This window comes from Capsicum annuum, chromosome 1, assembly GCF_002878395.1.
Source record: "Capsicum annuum cultivar UCD-10X-F1 chromosome 1, UCD10Xv1.1, whole genome shotgun sequence".
In the NCBI taxonomy this organism is placed as follows: Eukaryota; Viridiplantae; Streptophyta; class Magnoliopsida; order Solanales; family Solanaceae; genus Capsicum; species Capsicum annuum.
This window is the reverse complement of record NC_061111.1, coordinates 73,775,622-73,789,320: the sequence shown is the minus strand read 5'-3', so window position 1 is coordinate 73,789,320 and position 13,699 is coordinate 73,775,622.

Sequence of the window (13,699 nt, the reverse complement as noted above, 5' to 3'; positions counted from 1 at the left end):
TTCTAGTTCAGGCCATGTTTTGAGAGAACCCTAATGTGGGATGGCTAATGCAGTAAATAAAGTAAGAGTCAGTTATAGGATCCTTTAATTTTTGTCCTTGAACACTTTATTAAGTAAAAAGGATGGGATTTCTCTAAAAATATTTACGTTTATATTGCCTATAAAATTGTTATACCAGTCCCATTTTTATGTGATATACAACTTTATAATATTATATTAAAATGTATAATGCCTGCATAATAGTGAATAAGAGATATTTGTACATGCTTTTACATTATTATACATCTTATACATAATTATACATGTTTCAATGATAATTCATCTAGGCAATATCCTTTTTTCCCTACAGCAGCCATACACTATAATTAGTCCTACAAAATTTCTGTTGTGAAAGATAAAAATTCTATAAACATAGGCAGATCAATGCTGGATAACTTGATTCCTACATAACTTATGCCGGTTGAGGCACAAGATCTTTAGACTTATGATAGACTAAATTATGTCATAGATAAAGGTGCTTTGGCCCACAAGATTCACTAAATAATAGGGGTTAAAATTAAAAGCTAATGATCATCATATTTGAGGCAAAAAATTTAATACGGCCCAAAAGAGGGACAATCAATGCAAAGCTTATATAAATAGGGCCCATATGTCACTTTTTGGCCCTTTTTAAAACTAGTTTCTCAATACGTGCGTTACACATGTATATCAGTCATGTATCATAAGATTTTGATAAGTAATATCAAAATTATTAAATAAAGTTTTAGATAAATAATTATACCTGGAAGAAAAGAGTGTCGATTTCGTAAATGATCCACGTGGATCATTGTAAGTACGTTGCGATTTTGCCAAGAAAAAATAAAATTAATATATCACTTATATATATTTTTCAGTCAGGTCCGCATCCACGAAGGGGTTTCATGGTAAAAACAAAAGCTTAGTGTATCGTACTTAAGTCATACTCGACCTTAAAATCTAGTTAATGAGGGAAGGATTGTCCAAGTCCATATAAGCAGAACTTCAATCCATTCCCCAATTATTGTGGGACTTTAATCCACTCTAACAGCCTCTTCACGTTCAGAATGTGCCAAAGGTTGTATATGTTGCTTTGAGGTGGTCTGCTGACTACCTTCACTAACAAATCTATAGCTTTGACCTGAACCTAATGAAGAAGCATTGTCTGTGCTGGTGAATGGTGAAAAACCAATGACGGTGGAAATTGACTTTGAAGCATGTCTATACTTATGTCTTGGAACATAGAATTTAGTCTCTGAGGATATGACTACTTCACTTCGGCCTGTCATATTTTTGAACCATTTCTCATCTTCATCAATATCTGAGCTTGTTAGCTAAACCATTAACCATGAAAAATCGAAAACACTTCTCCTGTTGTATAATTAATTCAGGAAACCTTTCCCTTGTTTCAAAAGATGTAGAGAACTCCCACGCGCTTTTTCCATATGCAAGGTCCTTTCAAAGAAAATTTTCTTGCAAGCTTTCTATATAAAACAATAGCTGCTTCAAGGGCCACAACTATGGTTTTTTCATGCATGTCATTCAAAGAAGAGAATCTTACATCAAATCACCGACCAGTGTTTCAAACATGCTAGCCATGAACATCAAGGGAAAAACATATGTAGCACCACCTTGATAACATCATCTCCTCCACAATCAACAACATCACCACCACTATCACCAACGCCACTAATACTCTCTACATTGAAACCATGCACTAATGAGGGCTCTATATATTAATCTTCCACCGACCTCATATTGTAGTACTGCACTGGAACCTTAGTCCCGTCATTCAGTCAATTTCAAATTATTGCTCTGCTTAATAAATTGAAGCATTCAATAATGTATATAGTGATATTGAATTAAAAATTATAAGTGACTGATCAAGCTGTCGAGCCTTGTAGGCAGCATCGATGTCGAAAAGCGGTGGTGCAATTTGAAGATAAATTTTAATTTAACAGTTATACAAACCTTATCAAAAGGCCGAGGTAGATTCTAGATTTCAAACCTAGTTTTTTATGCTCTTCTTAGCACTATCCAAAAATAAAGTCGGCAGTCCCCAAACATACATAAAACACTATGAATGAAGAACATATATCCCATATGCTATTTGTTTTATGATGTCTAAACATGTTTTTGCTCTTTGTAGTTATTATACAAAGAATCATAATTTTCTCTAACTAACAGATAACTGATGAGGCGACGATATCCCTATTCTATGTACCTATTTGGATTACATAGAGAAGGTTGCATTCCTTTGTGTAAATTTGTGAGTTTTAAACATATTTTGTTTTAGTTAGTTAGGTAAAGAAATAAAATTTGAGAAGATATCATCTAAAACACTTTAGACTAATAATAGTAAATATTAGTACAAGATTTAATGAAATAAAAATTGTACCAAATTTTGCTTAACAATCTGAAGTGAACTGGAAGGCTTGGTGACTCTTCTTTTTCAATGTCATAGCAGTAGTGTAAAGTAAACTCCTGAAAGAAATGGCTGACACATTAAAGAAAATTAATCACATGAAAAGATGATACTAACTTTATTGAAGCAGTACAAGAGACATTCTTAAACTTTTCCCCTTCTTTCTGTAGTTGATCCATAAGAAATTTAGAGTTTTATTAGTTTAAATGGTCAACAATCCGTTGTTGGCCAGAATATCTTTTGTGAATTTGCAGGATATGATAGATAATATTAGGAAAATGGAGCATCATGAGATGCTAAATTATACATAAAGGACTCAAGAATCTACTCATGGATACATCTTAGAATCAAGCAGCCAGGATAGTTTTTTATGCTAGATTTATACTTTAGTAATATCAATTTGCTATAAACTACTCCTATGTGAACAACCATGAAACTTTCTTATGAGAAAATATATAATGTCAGGAACATCTTGTTCTTAGAAGTGTCAAGAGCAACTATGAACTCGTTTCACCATGGGTTGTCGAAGAAACTACCTCATACTCCAAAAAAGCAGATTTATCATAATGGCTCTAGTACTAGGCATGTTCTTTCCCTGATAAAGACATTACAATCCAAAAATAAAAAGTTTTATGGAAACTCAACTTATCCAAGTTTGATTTATGAGGCTAATTTTACTCATAGAACATTTTGGATGGAACTACCAGTTCCATAAAGGAAAAAACGGGCCAAAAAAGAAATATGAGATCAAAATATATACTTCTTCAGTTATTTGGTGATTCTTGGATCAATCTCCTGCGACTCAAACATATTTTTAGCCTCCAAATCTTACTTGTTACATGTACCAACATTTGTTGGACTTCTGGACTTCATATTTATACAAAATCGTAGAATAATCTAATTACCTTTTATCGATAAGGTTTTATTTCAATAAAGGTCACAACAATTATCAATTTAGCCACTTTTTTGTCTTAATATTTTTTGACACATACTCCCACACATGGGGCATTAGACATATAGCAATCCCGCGACCTCACTTCTTTTCTCATGAAAATGGCTATAACTTTTTGCTCGGGTATCGGATTAAGGCAAAATTGGTATCGTTGGAAAGTTGACTCAATTATCTACAATTTGGTGGGCATTTAGATGCAAAATTCTACATATTTCAAAAGTTATATATGTTTAAAATATACCCTTGTGGAATCAAATACAAAGATTTAGCCGAATCAAAGGTTCTTAGCTCAACTTCATTCTAAGTGATTCCTATGAAGATTTTTTAACTCAAAAGCACTTAAACACAAGGATATAGATCATGACACTTATTCTCACTTGGAAATAATTTTTATTAGAGCTTACACATGTAGGAACAATAGTTCAACTTCTAGTTCAAAAATGCGGGGTGTTACATCATCTCCCCTTTGGGATCATTCATCCCCGAATGATGAGTAGGGACTTTTTGAAGCTCTAAAAGTGTAGAATAAAGAATGTAATATTGGATTGAACATTTTTCCTCAACAAAATATGCAAAGGAATCAAAAGAGCTTTATGATAATCCCTAGGGAAATATGTAAGCACGAAACATAAGATAACGAAACTTGACATCAGCATGATCTTTGCCTGTGTTTTATGGCACATGATCAAAACAATGTAAGTCATGAATTTTCTTAAGAATTCTTGGCCTAATTAAGATTGGTACAAGACATGAGATGAGATTCTCGTGGGACATAAGAATAGAAGCATTCTCCATCTTACAAGATACAACGAAAAGATTTAAACTTAGAGACACTACTTGTCTACGCCCCAAACAATAAATTAGATACCTCATCATTTCCAACTTACAAGTCACCCAACACACATCTAACCACACGATTTTGAGTCCCACTGTATAATACTCCTATGTTAAAGCCTAACTCGGAGAAAAGAGGTGATATTTTAAGCTATGGGACTCCATACTCTACATCCCTTTAAGAAGATTTACTTCACCTTATCACTACTATCCAACATACTCAAGTTTTAAATCAAGAAGTACTAACCATACAACACATTGGTTTATGTTTTCATCAATCACAACTCTCAAGCCTACCATTACTACACCCACTTAGAGGATCCCCCACTAAGACCAACAATTTCAATCACTCTTACATAGAATTTTGCTACATATCTCTTTCCTAACTATTTTACATAACAAAAGTTTGTCTCCTTCTTTCCCCCTTCTCTTATAATTTTAGCTAAACAAATTATGTCCAAAATTCTCTCCTTCAAGAATATCTCCTCCCCTACGTAAAACATCACCACCATTATACAAACATATGGAGGGTCATTGAGGGACCCAAGCATAAACATCATGAATGGAAGTAAAACTATCAAACCGAAACTTATACTTATTATACTACACAAGAAGAGACGTGAGGTAAAGATATGATAAAATAGACATAAAGTGCTTCATATATCAAGTGTCTGGATCATAAGTAAAGAGTTTGGCATAAACACAATACAAACATGATTTCTTAGGACAGACCACAGTGAGAAACATAGGTGCATATATCATGAGTTACATGGCATAAAACCAAAATTTATGTAGTTAACAACTAAGACACGGATTACCACTTGAAGCAATTAATCCTCCTTTAGAGAACTGATAATTTTCCATAAGTTAGCACAAACTTTATCACTTTGGCTAATACCGACGTAACATGAATCAGTAACGTATAGAAAACATAGTTTCTTTGAACCAAGCATTATGTGAGACATGGATTTTTATGGATTATGAGCAACATAACATGAGCTTGGATACTTGGAATATTGGATCACTGAGACATCATTCCTTCTAGTTTGGAGGTCAGAACATTACACCAGTTACATAGAGAACTCAGACCTTAGACATAGGAAGGACTTGAATACATAAGACATTGGTACAATGACCTCTTTAACTAAATTAGGAGGAATATGCTTGAATAGGAATAGGTTTATCATGCCTCCTCCTCGCAACTTGCCACACTGAGGAAATTTTTGGGAACTACCTTAATTTATCATCTCCCCCTTAGATCCAATTCACAATCCTAAACTTGAAGGGATATCTTCTCATTAAGTCAACAAGTGCAACCCTCAACACCATGGGGTATCACCATACACTTAAACACTAAACTCCCCCTTGATAAACTATACTCGAAAGGCATTTCTTTTCGAAAATGCTACTCTTAACTTTTTCTAGACTCTACAACCATCACCCTATAACTCACACTCTCATGAGCATACATATCCACACTTCTTATCACATAATATTTCCTTTTCCACTACTTAACACGCCAACATTAGACCTCTACTCACATAACTTACAACTTACAAAAATTTGAGAAACTATACCAAAGGCTAGGGGTGTGCATCGGTCGGTTTGGTTTGGTTTTATGTGTTATTGGTTTGGTTTATCGGTTTTTGGTTTTTAAATATGTAAAACCAATAACTATCCAGTAAAATATTTTCTTATCAGTTTCGTTTTAGCGGTTTTTGGTCCTTAACGGTTCGGTTTCAGTTTAACCAATAAGAAAATACTTGTAAAATAGAAATATTAACAACTAACATAAAAAAAATGAAATCTTAATTACCGCCAAAACCTATGCAATGCATTTTATTTTACAAGAATCTTCAAACTTGAACTGAATAATATTAGTTAGGAAAAAAATTGAATCTTAACTGTTGGAAGCTATAAATGCTTCAAGCTTTTTATTACGATAATAGCCGAACTTTATATTGTACCTTTGTTGCCCTGAATAGTTTAATACTTTGTGAATCACTGAATTATGAATTAGTAGTGCATATAATCTATATACATACACATATCTATATCTATATCTATATCTATATCTATATCTATATCTATATCTATATATATATCTATATTTATATCTATATATATATATCTATATTTATATCTATCTCTATATCTATATCTATATCTATCTCTATATCTATATCTATATCTATCTCTATATCTATATCTATATCTATATCTATATCTATATCTATATCTATATGTATATCTATATTTATATCTATATCTATATTTATATCTATCTCTATATCTATATCTATATCTATATCTATATAAATATATATAGAGAGAGAGATAAAAAGAGAGAGATATTTAAATATATAAATGGAGATAAAACAATAACTTAGTGTATCCTTATTGGGTCGGTTTAACCGATAACCCAATAAGCTAAAACTGCTACCGAACCGTTTACCCAATAAATTTTTTTATAAAACCAATAAAAAACCATTAACCCGATAACCCAATAACATTTTTATTGGTTCAGGTTATCGGTTGGTTCTATTTTTGTACAGCCCTACCAAAGGTGCTTATTGACTACCTATATTTCCTCAATTCAACTCTAGATAACAACTCCCTCGACTTCTCCACACTAAGAAACTTGCAGACATACACTGGGTGTACATGACACTCATACCCATAGAACCTTATCTAATAACATGCTACCGAGGTACAACTTATTCTTATATACTTACACCCTTATCCACTTAATGTCTCAAACATAATTCATCAATTTTAACACTAGTCCTCATGGCTATATACAAAACACAATTATCCATTCCTTATTCTGCAACTTGCCAACCTAGGCTATTTCATAAATTACACCAATCCAATTAATTCATTCCCACAAAACATGCATCGTTAACCTTAAGATACTATTCTCACCACCATAATCCACATCTAAAGTTCAAGCTTATTGTCTAACAACACCAATCATATGAAGCATGCCACATATTATACTAATCAGTTGAATATAAATATCAACCTAAGTCTCTTATTTTACTTAACTATGGCCTATAAGTTCATCTTCTCCATGACATTATTGCTCGCCTCAAAATCTACTACATACCTTCTCACATGTACTACTAATTTACAACTACTAGAGAAAAGACAAATCAAGAGGGTAAAGTCACATAATAGGGATAGTAGATCTTAATCTTAGATTATAACCCATTATGATTGTATCAACATATTCCACTTTCTCATATCATAGTTACTTACCTATGAATACATCACAACTACCTTCAAAATTCCATAAACAACAATGAGTCTTTATTTACAACTTATGGCTAATCTAATTGTCTCTATTCACAGACCATAAAGGATTTCTATAATCATCAGAACTATCCACTCTAGGCTCCTTCCATATTTTGAATAGGTAATAATCATAGCCAAATGCTTCCTCCACAAACTATAATACAATCTACTAATACTACTACCATATTAGTCTATCACTATAAAATGGCAACCCATCCCTCGATCAATGGTTATACAATTAAACTAGCCTCTTTACGCGAAAGTCACCCTCATTTTTACATCTAAGCTTGTGACTTCATATTACTAACTTCTGGATCATTGTACTACCAATAGGGCATGGAACCTTAACACATACTACTACTCAGGTGGGAATATTGTTCTAACATTCTGATACACATAATTATCCTCAAGCATAACATCTGCAATAAGGGTTTCAAAAAGGAAACTGAATACACTCCTTACCCATGCTCAAAAACATGATTGATGTAGATAAAGGTATAAGCTTAAATCAATACACTTAAAGAATTCATGATCTCCTCTTGAGTCCTTGTGTCATCTCATAACTTTATGAATAACTTAATCAGAGAGAACCGCATTATTAGGAGAGCTAGACTTTTAGACTTGTATTGCCTCAACAATGAGGCATAGCCCATGAAATTAGAGAAAGTAAGGAATTTGTATAACCTTCTTATGGAAGGCGCTATAGCATGAACTAGAGTATGACAGAATAAGAAACAACTCCTAAATACCCGGTAGTCTCCTGATTATAAGTATGGTGCACAACACACCCATAAATAAGACTCTACTAGACACGACTTGACAGATACCCTGGGACCATGAACCATGATCTAATACCAAGTTTATGACAACCTGAATTGAGGCTCTAGACATGACGGAGAACCTGAACCATGAAGGACCGGGTACCCATCTCTTTCTGGTATACACAATGTTCATACAATATAAAGAAATGTAAAAAATTGTCATACGGAAACATGGTCAATCTCATAAATTAACCAAATAATTTGAAAGAAAGTTCTTAACATTCAAAACGCATGACCCCATTCTATAAAATCTCTAACAATACAAGAGTCAATATATGTTAAAAATTGGGACAAGGCCCCTAGTCAAACCATGAAAAAAACAAAATAGTAATGCCCAATAACCAAGACCTTCAAAAATAAGGGAGGCTCACCAATTGCAAACTTCGAACAAATAATCTATAGCTTAACAGGACTCTAAGACTGTGCCTCAAAACCTAAATTATAGGGGGTCAATACCGATGTACTAGTACGCAGAGCAATCCAAAATAAATAAATTTTATACAACATAAGTGAGAGAAATTTATAAACACTTTACATGAGATATAGAAAAAGCACAACGACATATTTACAAGACTTTGAATATTTATTTGAAATCCATGACTCACTCTTTATCTTACTTCTGATCTAGGTGATACACCCTACAAGTTTGATATTCCACGGGCTATATGGAATCTTCCCTTAACTCGACGGCCAAGCCCCCAACCTATGTTTTCTACAAGGGTTGGAGTGTCTGAGTCTAATATGCCACAGGGCACTAGGCCAGTATATAATCCCACTTGGGGATATAATAAACTCGTATCGATAAAAAATAGTTTCGAGCAATGAGTTTTATAAACTTGGGCCTTCTTTGAGTAACCACCTAACATCTCTTAAGCCCATTTTAACATTTTAAAACATACATCTTTCTAAAATCAGATTCTAAAAATCTAAATAAAATCGTACTTTTGTTATGTTCTATGTTTATCATGGCATTATCCATTTTGGTATCGGCATACCAAGACTTGCAAGTCGTATCTCTAAGACATAAGATATCATTACACCTTTTTCATTCAAAAAAGTTTTAGACCACCAAAACATTCAAACAGTACAAGAGAACTTTTATTTCCAAAACATGTCAAACCATGTAAAAATCCTCTCATTTTAAAATTTCAACAAATAGTGATAACTTTCTCAAAATAATCATTCAGTTATTTCGATTATAATATTTAGCCTTTACAAAAAAGAAATATCTCTCTCTTTAATTCACAATCGACATAAAATTCATAGTTGATAGCAAAACTCTTGGTTCATGCTTTAAGATATGAAATTGAGTAATCCATGACTTGTCAATTAAGAAATAACACCATGAGAGGGAAATTCATTATTCATGCTCTCAATTTATACTTTTCAAAACTTTGAACGTATACATATATATACATAAACAAAAATAAAATTTAAGGGGGAGGCCTCAAGACCAAAGCATTATCATCAAAAGGGTTCACCATGCATGTGTTATTGTAAATTAAAACCCTTCGTAAATATATGAATTATCAAAATTCAAAATATTATTAAAAATATTTCACCATGCCCATGTAGTTTAAGAAAACCTCACATACTTTAGATTACTTTGTTCGAAGGATCGAACCTGAATCTTGATTGGTTTTCTTGGAAATCTTGACTTAAGAGCTTGATTCTTGATCTTTGGGGTTTAGGCTTTACTTGAAGAGAAGAAGATAATAATGATGTAAAAATACTCGTTGGGGCCTTAAATCTTGTGTTTTCAATGGTTTTAGATGAGCTAAATGGCCCTATTGCCCTCAAATACACGAAAATAGAACTGGAAAAATAAGGGAGCATGCTATGGAGCAAATGTCTCTTGCTATGGCGCACCAAAATATACCATCTATTTCATGCTCTATCATGGGATCCCTCGGGGAAAGACTGGAGCTGTAATACCCCCGAGAATCCCAATCGATAGTAGAACCATACTTCAAGCTCATGAGACATAAATTTTAGTGATTTGGTACTTTTATAATCAAGTTTGATGTGTATTAAGGCCTAAAATACATACTATCTATTAGGCAAATCAAAACATCCCTTACTGATTGAATTCTTAAGAAGGATATTATAATACCCCACATGTTTCTAAGCTAGGAAGTGAATAAGTATTCCTACGTATGAAATCTCCTATCTTGTAATTCATACTTGAGTACATAACTTACCATGAATATCCTAGTGATAGGATAGCTTATGATGCATTAAGCATGTTCATATGAGTTACTTAAGGTAATACAAGCTAAGAATTTTTGAATCCATCAAGTTTTAGTGTTTGATTTTGCAAGGGTCAAATCTGAATGAGTATAACTCAATGTTAATGTGGTATTTTGGCTGATTTAGACCCACCAAATTGTATATAATAGAATTAGCTTTCCAAAGATACAAATTCTGCCTTAATCCAATACCCAAGCGAAAAGCTATGCCTATTTTCGTGAGAGACAGTAAGCATAGGCGATTGGTTAGGCGCCGCCTAACCCAAGCATAGGCGATTGGTTACACGCCGCTGAAAACAAGCACAGGAGATCACTTGGGCACCGCCTAAGTCAATTCCAGGTGTCAAAAACACTCTGTTTTGAGTTATTTTAAAGGTAACTAAGTCTTTAAATACTCTTTACACATCCCTAAACTTAACCCTACAAAATATATATCTTCTAAACATACTGCAACCCTATTTTCATCTCAAAGCTCATCATACAAGAGAAATAAATGAGAAAAACAAGGAGGGTTGCATAATAAAGCTTGAAGATCTGATTTTAAGGAAATTCCTCCGTCAATCATCAAGAATCTTCCTTCTAAGGTACGCGTAATGTTCATCCATGGATTCCTTTTATCCGTGGAGTTCAACAATTAATCTTTAAAATACAAAAGCTTGGTTGATTGTGGTGATATGATCATACCCATGTTGATGCTTGTTTTTTTTTCTATTTTTCATTATAAAGTATGATTTCTATATTGTTGGATGTTGATGATCATGTTGTTGATATTGGGTGATTCCCAAGATGGAATCTTTATATATTTTTGTGAATTCATGATATCATATGACTTGGAAACATGTAATTTGATTGTTCATGATGTATAATTTGGTGATTTCACCTATGCTTAAGATGTGCATGTAAGGTGTTTGATAAAATACCTAAGGAACTAGAAATCATGCAATATAGCTAAATTGTGACTAAGTGAAGGATTCATGATATGCCCTTACGTTCCAATGACTTCTATGTTGTTCATGTGCCTTGTAAATATTGTTGGAATACTTATGAACTATTCTTATGAGATTATGCTATGTTTACTTGCAAATACTACTTATGAACAAGATGCATGATAACCATGCAATCCACATGAATTTCCATGCTATTAGTATGTGTTGCCAATATGATTATGCAATTAACGTGATATTAAGATTGTGCAAGTACTTTCATGTGATATGAAATCATTTCCATGCAATATATTGTTGATAACCATGCATAGTATGAGATCCCTACTTATGATATTATATATTATGGACTCTACTCTTATGATCAAGTCAGTCATGTGTGTCAGTTTCCTTCCATCGAATCCTGGGGATACTTATACCCAAAAACTATAGCTATGAGCCTAGATCCATGTCATGTTTCATGATATCCAAACTCAAGCTATGATTCCATAGACTTCAGTCAGTCATGTGACTCAGGAAAACCTCATGATCTTAGTCAGTTGTCAGATATCAATAACATTCTGCCAGTCAACGGAATTCAGTAAGATCAAGTCATGCACAGTCAGTTATTTATGTCCAGTCCCTCCAGATGGGAGTAGAGGTTAGCGTCGAGTGAACCCAAGGATGGGAACTCACCCGCCAGTTCAGGGTGTGATTCTTAGTAGCAATCCTTGTGTTCCAGAACTACGTAGCCAGTGTAGGTTGAGACATCTTAACCCATCAGCTTAGGGTTGATGAGGTGGATTAACCCGTCAGTTTAGGGTTCCCACCGTTCTCATTGAGTACCCGTCAGATAAGGGTTACTAACAGACTGTCCTTACCCATAGCACGGTATTGACACCCCTCTAGTCGGGGCAGAGATTGGACCCTAGCTTAGCCATAACGGCATACATGGGGTATGTCGGTTAAACACTACTTTCCTACAATTTCAGTATCAGTTGTAGTATAAGAACTCAGGGCGTTCTTCAGATTTCAGTATATACAGGACTGTCAGATACATCATTCTGTTATTAGTTTCAGTATCAATCTCAATAAAAGAACTCAGGGCATTCTTCAGATTTCAGTATATACAGAACTGTCAGATACAATCGTCCATGTTATTAATTTCAGTATAAGTCTCAGTAAAAGAACTCAGGGCATTCTTTATATTTCAGTATATACAGGACTGTCAGATACAGTCGTCGATATTATCAATTTCAATATCAGTCATGATAGTTATTAATAAAACATGTATTAGCTTACAGGTCATGCTATCACATATTCTTGGTCCCAGTTTCTATATATGTGTGTTTGCACTCCCACGTTCATATTAGTCAGTCAGTGTTGTTCATGCATGAAACCCTTTATGTTTAGCCTACCTTCTTTGTATACTCAGTACTCCAGTTGTACTGACGTATTTGCACTATGGTGCTTTCTTTTAATGTTGCATCATAGGTTCCGAGACACGAGCTCCAGCTCAGCAGTAGCGGTAGCGTTCCAGTCGTAGAGTCACAGTGAGTCCTCATTGATTCGAGGACAATATGATTTGATTCATTTATTTATTCTTCAGTTTAGTTTTATGGATTTAGTTGGAGACATGTTCCTTCAACTCCTTATTCAGACAGTTTAGAGGCTTTCGTATTTACTTTCAGATTTACATTTAGATTTAGTTGTTTTGGCTAGTTTTGCCCACATGATTGTATTCAGTTGAACCTTATGGCCTTACAGTTCCATGTATTCCACATTATTATATTATGATTTTTAGTATATAGGTACAAATATCAGTCATGGGTTAGCTTGTGGTCCCTCGGGGTCATGAGCATCGTGTAGCATTTTGGTTCAGCAAATTGGGGTGTTACAAACTTGGTATCAGAGCCTAAGGTTTAATAGAGTCCTAGGAAGTCTGAAAGCCGCATCTAGTTGGGTCTTGTACATGGGTGTGTTGCGCGCCACATTTATGTGTGGGAGGCTATAAGATATTTTAGGAACAGTCCCCTTTCTTCATTATTCTTGTCATGCTAGTGAGCATAATTACAAGTTAAACTCTCAGTCTAATCCATTCTTCTCTTATTCTAGACCATGGCCCTAAAGAGAAGAAACCAGCTAGCTCCTCATCTCGAAGATCCTTTGGGTGAACATGTTTCCCA